The sequence below is a fragment of the Delphinapterus leucas genome, chromosome 9 (genome assembly GCF_059928025.1).
Source record: "Delphinapterus leucas isolate spDelLeu-1000000601 "Yukka" chromosome 9, BTC_Dleu_Yukka2, whole genome shotgun sequence".
NCBI classification, from domain to species: Eukaryota; Metazoa; Chordata; class Mammalia; order Artiodactyla; family Monodontidae; genus Delphinapterus; species Delphinapterus leucas.
Window position 1 is genome coordinate 18,322,884 of NC_143137.1, and position 18,129 is coordinate 18,341,012.

Sequence of the window (18,129 nt, forward strand, 5' to 3'; positions counted from 1 at the left end):
CTGGGACTGGACTTGAATAAGTTGGTTTGAATAAAGAAAAAGGAAAATGCACTGGGAGACAGCATGAGTAAAGTTTGGAGTTATGAATAAACATGATACATGGGGTAGTCTGTAGGGGGTAGTGAGGAGACCATCTTGATCAAAATGGGGAAGCAGTCATGAATTAAGTGGGTTAGAGATTGTACTGCCAGATCGTGAGGGTCTTAATAGGTGAAGGCCATTTCAATGTTATGTGGTGGATATTAGAAGCTGTTGGATTTCTTGGTGGGGAGATTATTTAGTGCAAACATCTACAGTTGTCACAACAGGCTGGTTTTCCTTATGATGCTAGGACAGATTTTGACTTGATAGTAATGATTGTGGTGGATGAAAAAGGAAATGATTCACATGTATTTTAACTTCTTTACAAATTCCTGAATCATAGGAAGAGTCTCTAGCCTTTTCCCATGGTTTTTGTTGGCAGCAGCTGTATGTTCCCATGGGAACACACATACTTACCTATCCAAACCTTCCTCTTTTATTTATGCCCTCAGCTTCTGTTCACTTGGATGTTTTCATCTTTTCTATGGAGCATATTCACATATAAGCTTAGGGCACAGCCCATTTTTCTTTTGCAACTGAGGATTCATTCTGAATATTTTCAAATGTATAAAACTCCAGGTAGGGCTTCCCTGGTGGCGCAGTGGTTGGGGGTTCGCCTGCCGATGCGGGGGACGCGGGTTCGTGTCCCGGTCCGGGAGGATCCCACGTGCTGTGGAGCGGCTGGGCCCGTGAGCCATGGCCGCTGAGCCTGCGCGTCCGGAGCGGCGGGAGAGGCCACAGCAGTGGGAGGCTCGCGTACCGCAAAAAAAAAAAAACTCCAGGTACAACTCCAAACCAAATATGATGGGAGGAGGCATTTGGATAGACCATGGAGTGATAACATCACTTTGAACACCATCTGTGGTAAACATTTTAGCTTTCTTCAGTGACCAGATAAAGGAAAGATGGCTCAGAGTGCTTCTTTGGTGGCTAATTCTGGAAAGCCTTTGCTAAATTTTAATCCAAAATAGGAAGACTCTCCCTCCCTCGTGTTCAAGAAGCTTGCAGTGCTGGGGGTGACACTGCCCTTTTCATCTCCTGGAGAGAAGTTCTCCTCTGACCATAACAGCAAATCAGTAAACACTCACTGAACTCTTTACTCATAGAGGACACACTAATTTCTATGTTACTTTGTTCCTTGCCAAATTCCAATGGCTTGAAATCCAAAATAGATGAAGTTAAATAAGAGCAGTTGTATATTTTCAAGAAACTCTTGAGTTTGGTTGCTGGATGTTTTCTAAGATATTGCTTTCCTTAGTTTATACCAAAAACATCTATTGAGCTAGCTTCTAGACTAAGCGCTGGTGATTCAGACATGAATAACACTTCCTCTGGAGTGTTTCAGGTAAGACAAATACATAATAAGCTATAATTAAATTTAATAAGTCCTTCAACAGAAGTGCACAAGTTCTGTGGGAATGCTGAAGAGAACAATTCCGTGGTTCCAGGGTGGCCTTCACAGAGCAGAAGGCATTTGGGCAAGTCTCAAAGGGTGAGCAGGGCCTCCCTAAGTGGAGTAAGAGCACTTCAGGCAGAGAAGAGAATGAATAAAAGCACCAGTACATCAAACTGCAGTGCTGGCTGTTATTTCTTTTCATTCCAGATGACACAAGTCAGGAATCCAGGGAGAGACAAGTGTCTGGGAGGCTGCCCTCCTCAAGGATGGTCTTCTCAGCTCAGCCCTGCTGCAAGCAGAAATTTCACGACTGCAGAATCAGGCTGGTTAAATCATAAGGGTAGGACTTCCTGGGGAGCAAAATATTTGCAAACACTTTCATGGAAATGGGACAATGGACTCAAAATTACTGCAGGTTTTCCAGACTGTCCAGAAACATGATTTCTGGAGGAGGAGCCATACTCTTCTAGAAGGAATTTAAGGGAAATGCCACAAGGCTTTAAGAACCTCAGGTGGTCCCAGCCTCCTTCCATGGTCCCAGGAATGCTTCCTTGTGGTTTTCCTGACCATGTATTCTTCACTTTACTAAGCTATGAGTTCACTCCCTGTATTGTTTTCCTAGGGCTACCATAACAAGTTACCACAGGCGTGGCTGAAAACAACAGAAATTTATTCTCTCACAGTTCAGGACGCCAGAGGTCTGAAAATCAAGGTGTCAGCAGGTTTGGTTCCTTCTAAAGACACTGAGGGAGAATCTGTTCCATGCCTTTCCCCTAGCTTCTGGTAATTACCAGCAATCCTTGGCCCTTATAGATGCAGCACTCCAGCCTCCGCCTCCATCTTCAAAATGCCTCCTTCCCTGTGTCTCTGTGTGTCTTAAAGCTCCCTCTCCCCTCTCTTTATATGGATACTAGTCATTAGTTTGGGGCCCATCCTAAATCCTGGATGATCTCATCCCAAGATTCTTAATTACATCTGCAAAGATCCTATTTTCAAGCAAGGTCATATTCACAGGTTCCAGGAATTAGAACTTGGACATACCTTTTGGGGGAGCAGTATTCAACTCACTATGTCCCCCCTTTCGTTGCCCACATCCGGTGGCTTCTGAGCACTTGTAGCTGGGTTGTTAGACCTTGTCCAGAAACTGGATACTGGGATGGAAAGCCACAGTACCGTAGCTCCCGTTGGCGAGGAGTAAAACAAAGGTCCAGATTATCCAGAATTTTCTTACTAGAATCTTTGACCAGAGGCACATCAAAGATGTGAGCTCTACCTGCAAAAGGTCCAGAGTAAACATTTTTTCTGGAGAAAGGTGGGGCTACTTAAAACACACCTTTTTTGCTTTTTACAGTCTGTGGTTGTCATATGTTCATCCTTTTGTGAATGGGAACAGATTATTTACAACACTAACAGTTAAATGGAATGTTGGGTTCTGATCCCTTAGCTAATAGGTAGCTGCAGGGTCCACCAGAGCCAAGAGGCTCAGCGAGGAGGACTAGTTCACAACGTTTATTGAGGGTAGAAGGGTTAGCCAATTGCTTCCTGAAAAATCCCAGATCAGTTTTTGTAGAGCAACAAAATTTCAAACTTTCAAAATGGATTGAGTAAAGCTACTTCTACCTTACTTTCCCACAAATCACTTTTCTCTCTTTGCTTATAGCATATTCCCAAGAATCTTGGAATTCAGGATGACTTTGCCAAGAAAATTTTATTTCTTAGCTAATTACTATATAATGTCTTCCTGGAGTAAAACTGCAGGTTGGGGGTCATAAATAAAGCCTGCTAAACCTTGGTCAAATCTAATTTCCCCTACTCCATGCCTGCATGCAACAGCTGAACATGGCTGGAGAAAGACCCAACCTTGCTGACTGCTCTCACTTTATATTATGATCACTAAGCTCAAGTGGGCCTTTGGTGCTACTTGGCCATCTCTCTCCATTTCTCTCATCTATTCCCAATCCTGAATGACTGTTCCATGACTTCTCTCTTCTCAATCCTCCAACAACTCTTCCTCCTCAATTCTCAAATATCAGCTAACTTCCTTGCTTCTGTGAAAAATATTGCAATTCAGAAGAGAATTTCTACACACTCCCCCACTCTCTACATGGCCATAGCTTCTGCCTTCTCTCGATGAACATGTGCTCCTAAGGAAGCCCCCTCCAGTTGTGCACTGATCCCATGTTCCCTCTCATTTACTAAGGATATCTGTACTTTTCCCGCTTTTTCCTGCCTCATCAGTTTTTCCCTCTTGACTGGATCAGTCCCATCAACATGCAAATGTGCTGCAACCTTTCCCATTTTACACACACGCGCGCACACACACACACACACACTCTCTCTCTCTCTCTCTCTCTCTCTCTCTCTCTCTTACACCCCTCCCTTTTGAGCCCCACATCTCCCTCCAACCACTGTTCAGTTTCTCCACAACAAAACTGTTTGAAAAAGTTACTCTCTTCTTCCTGCTAGGAGCACTTTTTAAACTTGCCTTCCACGACTCCACTCTCTTTTTCACCAGCCTCTCCAAAGTCTCCTTTCCTGGTTTCTTCTCATTTCCTTGACCTCTAAATGTTGGAATGCTTTAGAGCTTTGGACACCTTTTCTCTCTAACCTCACTCGCTTTTGGGGTGATGCTAGATCATTTCACGCTGTGGCCGCCCCACCTGTATCCCTTCAAGACTCGCCTGTACACACAGAAGGCTGCTTGCTGGCAACCTTTCTTCTGAGTCTCCCTGGGTTAGGGGAGGGGTTAATGGCCCCCGGGGCGAGGGGCTCTCCTGTGAGGAAGCTGGAAGTGCTGGAGAGTTAATGCCCCCAGAGCAGCCCTCAACCGAAGATGGACGGTAGTTTGGTGGATAATTAACCTAGCTTTCCAATCCCTCAGTTAGGATACCTGTTACGGAGCCCAAGCTCGCTCTGCTCACTGCACAACAGGCCAATAAATTGGGAGACGAGTTGTTGGGGCAAGGAATAACGACTTGAGTCAGAAAGCCCGCAGACCAAGAAGATGGCAGATTAGTGTCTCAAAAATACCATCTTCTCTCAGTCCGAATTCGGGCTCCTTTTATACAGAGGAAGGGGGGAGGGGCCCACCGAGATGCCAACCAATGGCTGAGTGGGACTGCTAACGGTCACTTGCTAACAGTTGCTCCGTAACAGTTGCTCACTAACGGTCGCTCGTTTGGGAGAGGGGCCCACTGCGATGCCGACCAATGGCTGAGCAGGACTGCCTGCCCCGCCCCTATTACATTCCTTGGAAGCCTGTTCGACATTCTCTCCCAGAATTCCACAATGGGACAAATTTCAGTTGCCGACAGAGATGACTTCTTTCGTAATGCACATTTTATTGATTCTCTTCCTTTTCCTGTCTCACTTTTCTTCTCTACTGGTAATTCTTGAACTCTCCTCACAGATAAACTACTTGCGCTCAAATTCTTGTCAGGGTCTGCTTCTAGACAGGTAGACAAACTAAGACAAGTACTGTCTATATGCCGTGACCACCACACTTACATCTCCGGTCCAAACATCTCCCAGCTTCCAGAATCACTGTTCAATAGCCTTCCCTCACAGCTGTGTGTGGGTGCCTAATAGCCGTGTCACACTTCATGTGTCCCTAAGTGAGCTCCTGGTTTCCCCTCCAAACCTGCACTTCTCAAGCTGAGGTCAGTTTGATGCCACTCCTTTCACATGCACGTATAACCCAACAACGACGTCTGTTGGCTCCATCTTCAACATAGGTGCAAATCTTACCTCTCCTCTACCTGTTGGCCCTCACCCAAGCTACCTTGCCTCAATTATTGAGATAATTTCTAAACTGTTTTTTCTCTTGGTCTCTTGCCCCATTAAAGTTTCTTTTCCTCACAGCAGCCACAAGGATCCTCTTAAACCATAGTCAGATCATGTCACTCCTCTGCTCAAAACTTGCCAGTGACTTCATCTCAGAGCAAAAGCCAAAGCCCATCGTATGGCATATAAAGCCCTATATGGTCTGCTGCCTGTCTTTCCCTCTGACCTCATCTCCTACCACTCCCGTGCTGTTTCTGTTGTAGGATCATTCGTTGCCTGTGCCCCTAAACATGCTCTTCCTAGGGCCTTTGCACTTTTTCTCCTGCAACCTGGAACATTTTTATTCCAAATATCTGCATGGTTTGCTTCTTTACTTCTTTAAAGTCTCTACTGAAATATCACCTTATTTAGAAGGGTCTTCTCTGTGTGGTATGAGGTGCATGTTCTCTGATCACGACCTTGTGCAGCTCTGCTTTCTCCTGCATGCTGCTTTTCTCAGACTCCTATGTTAGCTGGCTTCTGGTCAGATTCAGTCAACTCACAAGCTTGGAGAGTTGGAGGAGGGAAGAGGGAGGGATATTTTCTCCTGTCTCAGCCTGCACCTCCAGGCAGCAGCGTGTCTCTCCTATGGCTCCAGTTCCCTTTGAACTAGCTTCTAGCTTCTTCCAGGGCACTCCAGCCTCCAGGATCTGAGAGCACAGTATTTTTTGTCCCTCCGTCATAGGAATGGTAGTGGCTTCCATCTGTTGCTGATTTCTGGGTTCCTTTACTCTTACTTATTTGGCCTCTCAGGTCTTCCAATATCCATGTAACCAATTCTTTGTATTAAATTTCTCTCTTTTAAAATACTCAGAACTATTTCTATTTTATCCATTGAATCCTGATTGACAGCTTGTATCAGTTTCAGTCCCCAAAGGAACTTTGTAATTTGAAGAGAGTTTAATAAAAAGGACTATTTACATAGGTGAGACTATTTACATAGGTGGGAAGAGGGAAGGGGGGGGACAATATGGGGTAGGAGAAAAAAGGGTCATTATGGGATTATATGAAATCATCTGTGTGAAGCTTTTGAAAAGTATGAAGCACTGTAGGGACTTCCCTGGTGGTCCACTGGCTGGGACTCCACACTCGCAATGCAGGGAGCCCGCGTTCGATCCCTGGTCAGGAATTAGATCCCACATGCCACAACTAAAGATCCCGTGTGCTGTGCAGCCAAATAAATAAATATTTTTAAAAAGAAAATTATGAAGCACTATAGAATTGTAAAAATCTTTCATTCAAAAAAAAGTAAATAAATACAAATATATAAATACTGGACTGTAATAAGAAATCATATGTTCTGGAGATTTAATTAATATATTCTGAAAAATAGTTTTGAGTCTAGCATGTTGGGAAGTTAACAGAGACTAACACTGGTGAGTTATATGGCTCGTGGGTCATTTTTGTTAAGAAAACTACAGCATATGTCTTTTCTATGGTGTTTTGTTGTTGCTATACTCTGCTGCTAGAGGGGTTTCCATGATTTGATGTTTTGGGCCTTAGTCTGACATCTGTATGCCAATGCACTGCATTTAATTTTTCACTTACTTAACAAGAATTTTTATGTTGTGATAGGCTAGAATGGAGAAAATTAATCTAACAAGATGGAATTTAACAGACATCCTTTACTCAGATCTAGAACAACAAACAGCTGTCCAAGATCTGGGTGGGGGAGAGATGATTTAACAGTATCACATGGAAAAAAAAAAAGGCTCAGGGGCTTCCGTTGGCTAGAAGCTGAATATGAGTCAATGGCAAGTTGTGGCTTCTTAACAAAACGTAGCAAAACAAAACCCTAAAGAAATCTTAGCTTGGAAAAACAGAATTGTAGTATCTAGGCCAAGGTGAAGAAACCTTTTTGTTTCTCCTTCACTAATCAGCCCATACCTGGGGAACTGAGTACTGCTTCAGGCATTGCATCATAGAGGAACAGCATCAAGCCACAGGGGTCCAGAAGAAGGGGATGGGAAGGTACAAGGCTCAGACCATCCACCTGAAGCGTGTCCGCAGCAATGGCGAATATAGTGATGGGTATATCTGCGCTGGGCAGGGAGATTCAAGGAGGGAGTGTGTAAGAGATAAATTACTTACTCTGTGCCCCTCCCTTCTATAGAAAAATGATAGAAAGGGAACTTAATATTGAGTGTCTACTCTGTGCCAGGAAGTGATAACCACTTTACACGTGCTGTCACATTACTTCCCTGCACCAACTCTCTAAGACAATTATCGATATGTTTTCAACACCTTAGCAGCATTCTAATGACTCTCTTCCATTTGAAGATCAAGTATATGCTTGCTAATATGAGCATAGTCTTTTGATACTGGGCTCCAGTATTCAACGTGAAGGTTAAGCAATCAACTTCAGAAGAAGGCCCTTTGTTTCCAGGATCTGACACAGTGGTGTACCGTTCACTTTCTGTACTCAGACCAGGAGCAGACTGGGACAGGGCCGGAGATGGACTTCAAGGGAAGAGGGATTTATTGGAGGATGCCAAATCCAGAAGCAGTGCCTGAGTAAGAGACACCTGCCTCCTTCCACCTCAGCTGTTGCTGGCTGGTGGACAGAGACCGATCTTTAGGGCTCTCTCTGTTTGCCAGGTCGTTCCCATCCGAGTGGTATGGTACAGCCAGTCACCCCCCACCCCACCCCCCTTCAGTGCTCTGCTTCGGCAATTACCTGCCCACTGGCTCCTTAGCAGATTCTTACTCCCACTTGCTCTGTCTTGAGACTCGGTTTAAAAACAACTTGAAAATCATATTCAGGAAATTCTTTGAAAAATACTAGGGAAAGTATTTGAATTTCAATCAGTCACTCCTGTGCCTCCATATGAAGTATAAATCCTGCTCCATGCTGTCCAGGACTCTCCAGGTACAAGTCAAACATGTTTTTTTCAGGCTTAGTTTTCCATGACATCCCTACGTGGATGTACTGTTTGCCGTTACAGTCCTTGTTTCACCTAAATTGAATTTCTCATCCCTAGTAACACACCACTGTGCCTCTTCCTGTCGTTCTACTTGGAAAGACTTCTTTTTATATATCTTTCAAAATCATACTCAGCATTTCAAGTCCTTTTAAATATCACCTGCTTCATGAAAGCTGCTTTGACCAGCACCCCCCATATCATGGGTGAGGTTTTCCCTTCACTGAGCTCCAGACTTCATGGCTAAGACCTTTGTATGGCCCTTATGTCACTACTTCTCAACTAATAAGACCAGTTCACATATTATGGTATGCAGATTGAATATATTTTGTTACCTGTGTTTGTAAAAACAGAATGCTTAGCGGTTTCACTTGCATAATGGCTCATTGTAGCCCATGTCCTAAATGGAAAAAACAACTCAATGAACTAGAAGGTAGCAACACAATTTTGTACTTCAACACTTTTTCAACTGGTCATTTGAACCATTTATAATTGATAATGTACAATGAGGGAACCGCTCTATTTTTCTTTTACCTTTGCCTTCAAAAACACTGTTGGCTCTCCCTTCACTCTTCCTTGGAGATACCATGGGCAGATCCAATGGCTCCCCGTTCACTTTCTATTCACGGTTGGGTATTAAATAGTCTGATTTTTCAGGTATTAAAAGGTATACTCTCCAGCCAGAAAATTCAAATTGTCATCCATTTCAAAGTGTTTCCCCTCCCTCAGCTTAGAACTGATTTTGGGTTTGAGGATTTACCAGTGGGAAAAGATATGTGGTCTATTCTTTCACTCCCCTTGCTCTTTGCTTTCTCCTCTCGCAGCTTGCCCTGGCAAGGGCACCTGGAGCCACTCCTAATAAACTCCTGGAATAGCTCCTCAAAGTTTGGGAAAAAAGGATGCCTACAGTAAATGAGGTGGAGATGATGGAAATTCCTTGGCAGAGGAAGGGGTCAAAGGCACAGAAAGGCGGGCCTATTAGAACTGACTTATTTGTGCAACAGCAGAGAATCACCAGATGACTATGTTTCTCAGGAAGGTGAGTGAACACTCTCTTCACTAAAGTAAGAAGTGATGCTTCATGAGGGAGACACTAGAATCTTAACAAACTCAGTGTTTTCTGTCCTCTGTAGGCCATGGTTGTAGTTCAAGTAGGAAATACTGCTGGGAAAACTGGGCCCCCTGGTGTCAGGGGGGATGATAGAACTCTGGAGTAGAAGAAGCAAGTTGAGAGCATATAATTGTCAGAGCGAAGGTAGGATTGGTGGAATTAATTTGCTGTGTTAATTGATACAATAAGTCTAAAAGGAAGACAGGTTGGTGCGATTATCCTCATGGATAACAAGGTCAGAGTGACGAGCAAGGGGACTTGAACCACAGGAATCTGTGCCAAAGACTAACAAACCATGGTATCCTAGGAACAAGCTATAAAGGCAGGCAATTGCTTGATTTATATATCCAAGAAAGATCTTGAGTCAGTCAGTACCACAATGGAAAATCATGGTCTCTTGTCCAGTTTCAAGAGTTGAGGCAGTTTTCAGACTCAGAATCCATTGATTGAAGAGCCATGTCCCCTTGAAGAAAGTCCCTGAAACACCATAGCAAGTAGTTATCATAGCTATGAGCAATCCTTCCTCAAAAGGGCCTGCAGACATTTACCAGATTAACTACACACTGGGGAAAGTGAATATTCAGGTATTTTGAAGGCTGTGGATAAGTCAACATGAATACCAAGCAACCCAAAATAGCATCAGCCTCCTTATTAGAGTGGGGATGATTAGAGAACAATTGGTATATGGAGTCCTACCCCAAGTCAGGGGGCTGTGGAATATTTAACAACTGGAAGAACCCTCACATTGGTTCTCTGTGGAGTGAATCTTTATAGTAGGAAAGGCTAAGTGGAAACCCCTAAAAGTCCTCCCTGATCCCCATCCCTGGGCAAAGATAGTAAATTGAAAGGACATCCTGCAGTGATTCATGTCACCCTCAACCACTTCAAGGATGCAGGAGTGATGCTCTCCATAGTACCCCATTCAGTGCACCAGTTTGATCATCACTTAAAGTATATAGATCATGGATGATAATGATGGACCTTGATTGCCTGGACATTCTGGTCACTGGTCCACTATATTGATGACACCATGCCAGTTGGACCTGGTAACAAAAAGTGGCAAGAGCTTTGAATGCCTAATTAAGAAATGTGCACCTCAGGTGATAGGAAATAAACCCTACAAAGATTCAGGAACCTGACAGATCTGTGGAACTTTTAGAGGTACAATGGTCTAGACCAGTGGCTGGCAAACTATGGCCTGTGTCTATTTTGTATGGTCCACAAGCTAAGAATGGTTTTTAAAAATCAAAAGAAGAATATTTTGTGATGTGAAAAATATTTGAAATTAAGGGTTAGTATATGTCAATGAAGTTCTATTGTAACACAGTCACACTCTTTCACTTATGTATTATCTATGGATACATTTGAGTTTCAACAGCAGAGTTGAAAAGTTGCAACAGAGACCGTATGTGGAACTCTCGTCACTTCATGCTTATCACTCAATGAGTCATAACCCACTCAAAACAGTGTTACAAATGCTAAGCATTTTGTTATACCATTTTATTTTATTTTATTTTGTTCTATTTTACGTTACCAGACATGTTTTCACATCTAAACAAGAAAAGTGGACTTCAAATGTTGCACTTTTAAATCACTGGTGGAGGGTGGTTGGTTTGTTATTGAATTATATTTATTAGGCAATGACACTATAACTGTGCTAAAATAACACAAGATATGTCAACATTTCCAGGTTAAGCACTCATCACAATACCCCAAACTCACAGGAAAGCAACAGTCGGAAAAATTAGGAAATTTAAAATAGAATACCTCATTATAGCAGAATTTCTTCACAAGAATTAAAAATGTAAATGAGGCTGCAAAGAAAGTGAGTTTCTGAGTGGCTCACTTGTTAGCAAGCAAGGAAAGCCATTTACCGATGGCAAGTTAATTAAATTGTGTTTGATCATAGAAGCTGAATAAATGTGTCCAGAGAAAATAAACCTGTTTAAGATGATCAGCCTTTTGGTATGAACAGTTGTTCGGAGTTGAGGACCTTGGTAGCAACATCAATAGTTAGTTTAAAAAAAAAAAAATGTTAATGGTTCTGAGTATTCTTCCTTGTATCTTCATGAATTGACAAGATGGTACTGATGCTGGTCAGCTGTTGTTTACTTGGATGTGTCAATGCCAAGTTTGAAGTGACTGAACAACTGGCTTCTATGAACAGTCTGTGTTGAGCTACAAGCAAGAATATTTTCAAAGAAGTTGAGAAAATTTCGAATTTAGTACAACCTGAAGTGGAATCTGCTAAGATGTATACAACTCCTGGTGATAAAAATTGGTGTGGAGCAGGAAAAGGCTTAGTTGGACAAATTTACAAAGCTTGTGGAAAAGAAGGATATTAAAGACTGTGATTATTCTTTGTGTGATTCATCAGCAGATACTTCAAAGGCAATATTTGAATCTATCATGAGTTATTGAACCAATACTGTAAAAAAAAATTAACTTTATTCACTCTTGTATACTTACACAACTTCAGTTCTATTAATTTTTGTCAGCAATAGAAGCTGAATATCCTGACTTGCTCAACTAAACAGCAGTTTGATAGCTTAGCAATGGTAAAGTTTGTGGTTTTTTTTTTCAGCTTGAAATTTTTCTGAACAAGAAAAACTACCCTCATCCACTATTTAACCCTGAATGACTCTGGGAATTTTTTGCTAATTTTTAGGTGGGAAGTGGTATTAAGAATTCTTATCAGGGGCTTCCCTGGTGGCGCAGTCGTTGAGAATCTGCCTGCTCATGCAGGGGACAGGGGTTCGAGCCCTGGTCTGGGAGGATCCCACATGCCGTGGAGCGGCTGAGCCCGTGAGCCATGGCCGCTGAGCCTGCACGTCCAGAGCCTGTGCCCCGCAGCAGGAGAGGCCACAGCAGTGAGAGGCCTGTGCACCGCAAAAAAAAAAAGAAAAAGAAAAGAAATGTAGAATCCACTACGTAAGGAATGAAAAATTCTCTAGAAATCCTCTACCCTTCAGGGAGTAGAGAAGGGAACCCTTCTGGTTCAGCCAACGACCCAACTGACTGAGAACAGTGTGGTCAAGAGCAGAGCTACCCAGGAAGCAGAGGTACAGGAATTGCAAACTTCCCAGGAGAAGGATGGGAAAGTAGAGTAATTAACTTCCAAAAACTTTTACAAACTCAGAAAGAAGGAAAGAGGTGATGGAGTTTGAAGGGTACAGAAACTTGCCTGAGATCAAAGGAAGTCAAATTGCCTAAAGTCAGGGTTCTTCTTTCATAGGCCACACATTCCTTTAAGAATTATTTTTTTTTAATGAGAGAAAGTAAACAAGTATTCACAAGCATAGAATTTTGCATTTGATTTCAGAGCCTCCCCAAAGCCTGGGATCCACGAGCACTATGTTAAGAACTGGATGAAAATCTTCCTTACAGAAAGTTCACGGTGGAAAATAAATGGCAGGGAAGGTAAGAAGGGCAATTCTGAGTGTGGTTTGCCCATTTCAGGCAATGAGCGCATAGCAACATCATGGATGCTTTCTTGCCCTAGGAGGATATACGTGAAACTGTAAAGTACCACGTTAAGGGGAGATTTTTCCCAATGGCCATGTGTTGGAGCAGTCACTGAAATGTTGAAAGCAGCTACTTAACTTGAGAAAGCCAAGTATTTGAAACTAGCTCAGCCAGATCCCAGCTGTCATCTCCACTCCACCCCCTGCAATCACCATTAGTGATTTTTCAACATTCAAACCAATTCAACCAACATTTTGTAGACAATGTGTTGGGAAGTGTGGGAGATGGAAAATATTATTGAAACATGGACTCTAACACAGGGATGTTCATCTCCAAGTGGAGAATGTGAATGGTGCTTGCAACAACCTGGCCCTGGATTCTTTGACCTTCAACTTTATTGTCTTCAGGACATTTTTAGAAGCACACAACCATGGCTACTCCTTTGGTATTGATACTTAATACTCCTCTGTCATCAAGATTTCAAACTCTGAAATTCTGTTAGGCCACAAACTCTTATTTTTCTGTCTTTCTCATACCTACTAATTTTTCTTTTAACCTCACATGGACTCCAGACCCCTTGAATGCTCATACCCGAGTATTCAGGTATGAGTATTCAGCTCTGTCTTGGTTTCACTTGCCTCTTCCTAGCTTGGATACCGTGGACATCTGAAGTGACCAAGGACCACCAGGTGGCAGCAGAGTCTCAACTAAACTGTCCACCAACTTGGGCACCAAGTCAGGTATGGTCATTGTTATTTATAATGGGAGCCTCAAGTTTGAAGGGGAAGTGGAATTAAACAAAGGATAGAGCATACAGGGAGATCAGGCAGCAGGGGACAAGAAGATCTTGATCCTCATGTAAGTATAAACCAGAGAAGTGGCTAGACCCAAGCAATGGGGGAGATGGCAGGGTTCTCCCAGGTTCGTTGTGTGTAACCATTTCATACCTATACACGTGGGTAGTCTCCTCCTGCTTTGAAACATCCCTTGCCCAACTGCTCTGAAGCTCTTTCTAGTTGAGGGTTAGTTACTTAATGTCAACAAGCCTCCTGGAATCCTTTGCTCTTAACTGCCTTGCCAATCCCCAGTGCTAGATGGAATCGACCCTCTTGTCTCTCTCCTTCCAGGCGGCCAGGTGCTCCTGCAGAAAGTTACAAAAGTCTACATATTGGATCAACTCTAAGTCCATGATATGTAACCTCAGTGGTAACCTCAAGGCTGCTGAAGTTTCCTCTTTTCATCCTTAGTTAATTCCTTGGGGCATTGCTCACAGAAGCAATTCTAAGCCTTCTCCACTCGCTGAAGTCCCTTTCTGCATTTCAGCTCCTCTACCACAGCAGATGACCTCACATCCTCCTTTGTCTGGAGGACTGGGACCATCCATCCAGTCCTCCTCTGCAGGCCCTCTCCACTGTAGACAGAGCACAGGACCTACAGAGTCCTCCATGGTACATTTATTGAGCTGAATGGGAAAGACATCAGAAATTTCATCCTTTTCAAGGCAAAGTAAGAAAACAGCTAGCCTACATCTCATCTCAGAATCAACTTACTACTCTGAATGATATGTTACTCTCTTAGTCAGCTCGGGCTGACAAAATAACACAGCCTGGGTGGCTTAATCAATAGACATTTATCCTCACAGTTCTGGAGGCCAGGAAGTCCAAGGTCAAGGTGCCAGCCAATTCGGTTCCTGGTGAACATCTTCTTCCTGGTTTGTAGACAGCCACCTTCTCCTTACGTTCTTACGTGGTTTTTCCTTGGGTGCATACAGAGCGAGAAAGAGATCTCTCTCTCTCTCCTCTTCTTATAAGGCCACCAATCCCATCATGAGGGCTTCACCTTCATGATCTAATCTAACTCCTATGGCCTCATCTACAAATACCATCACATTGGGGATTAGGGTCTCAGCATATGAGTTTGGGGTACACAGATATTTAGTCCAGAACAGTTACAAATGTTGATGGCTGGAGTGTTTCCTAACTTAGGACTGGGGTGGCAGCTGTTAAAAATCTCATCTGCAAAGACAGTGCTTTCAAACTTTTCATTGAAAAATTCACAAACTAACATAAAATCTATTCTGTCCAATTTTAATTGACCTTGTTCTTCCTGTGCAATGATTTCTGATTCATTTATTCAGTCATTCAATTAGTAAATACTTAACTGACTTGAGCCAAGACTCCTAACTACTACGTACTGCCAAATACAGACATGTGATGATGAAGCACATTTGTGGCAGATAAAGAATATTTAACAAGAAGAATCATTCATCCAGAATTTGTCAGACTCCCCCTTCAGCACTATGGAAAGAGAATCCATTCACTGGCCCGCAGGCATAGGCCAGTGTGCTCAGCTGGGTGCTCAGTCAAGAGGTAAGTGCCTCAGAATAAAGTTTTTATTATAATCTCTCCCGATATTCAAGTAGTTTTCAAAGGCTTTCTATTTAATGAAAAGATAATGTGTGACTAGCAGATACATGTATGTTCTAGACTGCATGATGGGTACCTCTCTCAGAACAGTCACTTAGAATCCTGCCCCATTTATCCGTTTGTTATGAACTAGATTATTATGGATTATCCCAACTCAGATCACTTCTGAGTAAACTAACAAAGATGAACTTTTAAATTTGCAACACTGTAGACTAGACCTTGGCTTCAAAATGACCTCACCAATGCACTGGCTGGCATCCTCGAAGGTTCAGCTTGACCCTTGTTGTCTCTTAAAGCTATCAGTACTAAATTAAAGACACGTCCAATTTAAACTGTATTAATTGAATTTAATTAATTTACTCTTGATTTAATATTAAAAATTAATTTATGAGATAATGTATTAATAAATTAAATTATTAAAATGAATTCATTCGTTTAATTTATTTTTTGAATTTTTGAATTTTATTTTATTTATTTTTATACAGCAGGTTCTTATTAGTTATCTGTTTTATACATATTAGTGTATATATGTCAATCCTAATCTCCCAGTTCATCCCACCACCACCACCACCTTGCCACTTTCCCCCCTTGGTGTCCATACGTTTGTTCTCTACATCTGTGTCTCAATTTCTGCCCTGCAAACCAGTTCATCTGTACCATTCTTCTAGGTTCCACATATATGAGTTAATATACGATATTTGTTTTTCTCTTTCTGACTTACTTCACTCTGTATGACAGTCTCTAGATCCATCCACGTCTCTACAAATGACCCAGTTTCATTCCTTTTTATGGCTGAGTATATTCCACTGTATATATGTACCACATCTTCTTTATCCATTCGTCTGTCAATCTTCTTTGTGTGTGTGTGTGTGTGAGTGTGTTTAGTGTGTGTGGTTTTTTTTTGTCAATCTTCTTTATCCATTCATCTGTATCAATTAATTGGTGATATTTACCCAAAACAACTGGGTATAACATAGAACTATAACAGCTATATCAAATATTTGGAGGGTTTTCACAGCATTACCAAGTCCAAACTTGTACTGCTCGCTGCATGACGAGCCAATAAATTGAGAGACAAATTTCTGGAGCAAGAAGTAGCGACTTTATTCGGAATGCCAGCAGGCTGAGAAGATGGTGGACTAATGTCCCAAAGAACTGTCTTACCCAGGTTTGGATGCTAGTTTCTTTTATAGAACGAAGAGGGGGAGGTGAAGAGGTAAAGTAAAAAAGGCAATAAGTTGTTGCAGATATTTCCTGGTTCTGGCCATACTCCAGAGGGGTTATGTTAATTTCTTCTTTCCTGCAGCGATTCACAGGTGGGCCTGGTCAGGATGTTTCCTGTGAGCTAAACAAAGGTTTTTGGTTTTGTTTTTGTTTTTTTTGCGGTACGCGGGCCTCTCACTGCAGTGGCCTCTCTCCCGCCGCGGAGCACAGGCTCTGGACGCGCAGGCCCAGCGGCCATGGCTCACGGACCCAGCCGCTTTGCGGCAGGTGGCATCTTCCCGGACTGGGGCACGAACCCACGCCCCCTGCATCGGCAGGCGGACTCCCAACCACTGTGCCACCAGGGAAGCCCTAAACAAAGGTATTTTAACTTAATGCTCATTGCATGGGAAGCAGGGTTCCCAGAGATAGGCCATTATGTATATTTTAGGCAACATCCCTTTAGTGATTAACTTGTAGCAAAAGCAATAGAATACAAAGGTTAAAGTAAAAGAAACAGATCCAATATGGAGTCAGATTTGTTCTTCCTTATTACACAAGGATCAGGATGCTGTGTGGTCACAGCATACAGAATTGAGATCTATAAGTGGAAGATATAGGAAGGCAAATTTTACCTCAGCATAAGAAAGACCTCTCTCAACACAAGATTTTTCTGAATACTAGTGGGCAGAAGTGAATTCTGAATACTAGTTGGCAGAAGAGAAGGCTGGGCGTTAGCCAGACTGTGATGTTTGAAGACCTGGAAGACCTTCAGTGCCTCTAAGGCCCCACCAGCATTGATAGCCTGTGAGTCTAGCCTGGCTGGTACCAGGTGAATCTCTTAAATCAGCCCTATCATTTCTGCCACAGCCCAAAATGCACAGCTGCCCTTTAGCCTTGGGGCTCCCTCAGCTGCTGGCTCTGGCCTACCTCATACACAGAAGCAGGGCATAACTCCAGGGAGACAAACCTATCTGTTCAGCAGAGCTTGTAGAGCATGCAGCTGTGAATGTGCCACTTATCCACTGGTAGATTTGCAAGCAGAAGAAGAACAAAGAGTGTTTCGCTCACCATCCAGTTCTACGAATATGAACCCACTGCAGTGGCTGACCAACAGTGCATCCCTTACTTCAGACAGAAGAGACTAAGGCGATAACAGGGTGAAAAACTCTGTGCTCCAGACAGAGGAAATGAAGATGATAACAGGATGCTCTGTGCTTCTGACGAGCAGGCCCCTTAGATAGTTAGATGTATTGTATCTCAGGAAGAACTTTAATGAATCCAGCTTCTTGCATTTTCCCATACATAGTAAAGCACTAAAATCATTGACTTGAGTTACCTGTTCTTCATGACTAGCAGCAATCTTTTACCAAGATGCATACTTGACTGCGCATATTCCCCAGCACCCCCCCAAAAAAAATCATATATGAGCTAGCCTTCCCCCCTACCTCTTCGGAGTACTTTCTCAGAGCTACCAAGAGGCCATAGTCTCCTGGGCTATAGTCCTCAGTAAGAACATGAATATAACTTAACTCACAGCCCTCACATTGTGCGAGGTTTTTTTTCAGTTCACAGATTCATACTGGATGATGTTACACGGTTGATAGTTAGGATGAAGCAAATATTTAAATCCTTGTCTGGGTGCTTGGCTTCCAGCTTACAGGTAGAAATGAAATAAGTTACGGAACATTAGCACACAACAGT

General features: G+C 42.7%; 1 long non-coding RNA gene across 1 annotated transcript in view; it reads left to right on the plus strand.

Moving 5' to 3' along the window:
- Window positions 1-18,129, plus strand: part of LOC111178175 (uncharacterized) — a 64,538-nt gene that overhangs the window by 24,799 nt on the left and 21,610 nt on the right. The window contains exons 3-6 of the long non-coding RNA XR_016394278.1: window positions 1,685-1,817; window positions 2,100-9,259; window positions 12,654-12,751; window positions 13,445-16,807. This is a non-coding gene — a long non-coding RNA (uncharacterized LOC111178175). The remainder of the gene's footprint in view (window positions 1-1,684; window positions 1,818-2,099; window positions 9,260-12,653; window positions 12,752-13,444; window positions 16,808-18,129) is intronic.